The sequence below is a fragment of the Micropterus dolomieu genome, linkage group LG11 (genome assembly GCF_021292245.1).
Source record: "Micropterus dolomieu isolate WLL.071019.BEF.003 ecotype Adirondacks linkage group LG11, ASM2129224v1, whole genome shotgun sequence".
Taxonomy (NCBI): domain Eukaryota; kingdom Metazoa; phylum Chordata; class Actinopteri; order Centrarchiformes; family Centrarchidae; genus Micropterus; species Micropterus dolomieu.
The window spans coordinates 456,883-458,324 of NC_060160.1; the positions used below are offsets into that span (position 1 = coordinate 456,883).

The 1,442-nt window shown below is 42.4% G+C and overlaps 1 protein-coding gene across 1 annotated transcript in view; it reads right to left on the minus strand.

Annotated features, from left to right (window-relative positions):
• Nucleotides 1-541, minus strand: part of mipol1 (mirror-image polydactyly 1) — a 38,588-nt gene extending 38,047 nt beyond the window's left edge. Inside the window, exon 1 of the mRNA XM_046063483.1 lies at nt 362-541. The gene's annotated coding sequence lies outside the window, so the exon portion shown is untranslated. The remainder of the gene's footprint in view (nt 1-361) is intronic.
• Between the last annotated feature and the right edge of the window lie 901 nt (nt 542-1,442).

Consider the following 1,442-nt stretch of genomic DNA (forward strand, 5'->3'; position numbering starts at 1 on the left):
TGTTGGATGCTGGTTGTTTGGGTGTTGACAGGTGTCTTTTATACAGGTAACGAGGTGAGGCAGGTGTATTTGATGTAGATAATTGGTTGGGATTGGGGCTGTGTCTTAAAGAAAGACTAACTGGCTTGTAGGAGCCAGAATACTTGCTGTTTGGTAGGGGGTCATATACTTGTTTTTCCTCATCAGATGGTTATCAATTTTTATAAATTCATATGATGTGATTTTCTGGAATTTTCTTTGGGATTCTGTCTTTCACTGTTAGAATGTACATATGATTAAAATTGTAGATTGTTGCATTCTTTGTAAGTGGGCAAACCTGCAAAATCAGCAAGGGGTCAAATACTTATTTCCCCCACTGTACCTGAAACATGAAGCGCTGCCTCACCTGTCTGTCTCTAGTTAATATACCTGAAACATGAAGCGCTGCCTCACCTGTCTGTCTCTCGTTAATATACCTGAAACATGAAGCGCTGCCTCACCTGTCTGTCTCTCGTTAATATACCTGAAACATGAAGCGCTGCCTCACCTGTCTGTCTCTGTCTCTCTCATTAGTCTAATCATTAGCGAGCAGTAATCCTGTCGTCACGTCGAGCTTTCTGAACACTTGGACTCATCAGCAGAACAAACAGCTTTAATATCTCATTAAGGCCTCGTTAAAGAAGCCTCCAATCAGAGCGCAGCTCCTCAGGTGTAATTAAGACGAGGCAGGAATCAGTTAAACGGCTGTTAAGTCAAAAGTAAGCAACAAAACACACAGAGATCATCCAGAGATCATGCACACGCTCTGAGACACACACACACTGTCTGAGTGTGTGTTTTAGTATGTACTACACATACTGTATGTACTACACACACAGTATGCAGTATGAAGCTGTTAAATGTATTTATGGTTCAGTACTGGCGGCCAGCCTCAGACAGTTTCTGGTTTTGGAATTTAGAAGTAAAGAAGAGGAGGAAAATAAATGTGGGATGTAATCTAGCTACACTGTGACCACTGAATAATCAACAGTCCATCAGCAGCCTCTCTGTTTAACTTTTAGACAGACCAACGGCTGTACGAACATTAAAACCGTCGGCTGCGTCCGCGGCGGCGTTCTGATTGGCTGTAGGGATCAGAGGGCTCTGTGACCTTTGAGCATGTTTTTGATTTGCCGTCAATTTTCAGAAAACTGCCAATATTGTAAATCTACAGCCGATTTTCACCTCAAAGCTTCTCAGAAGAGGATTTATTGTAAAGTATAAAGTTCTGTTGTTGGCCTCTAAAGAAAAGACGGGTTAACGTTCACCACAGAGAGGTCGCTGTGAGGATTCCTGAACCAGTTCAACGTCTGCCAGCGCCCTTTCACAATAAAAGACAAAACCCAGAGACGAAATTAATCGAAGTTTCTTTCTACATCAGGATCAATGTGATTATCGATCCATCTCTTCAGTGTGTCCGGCAC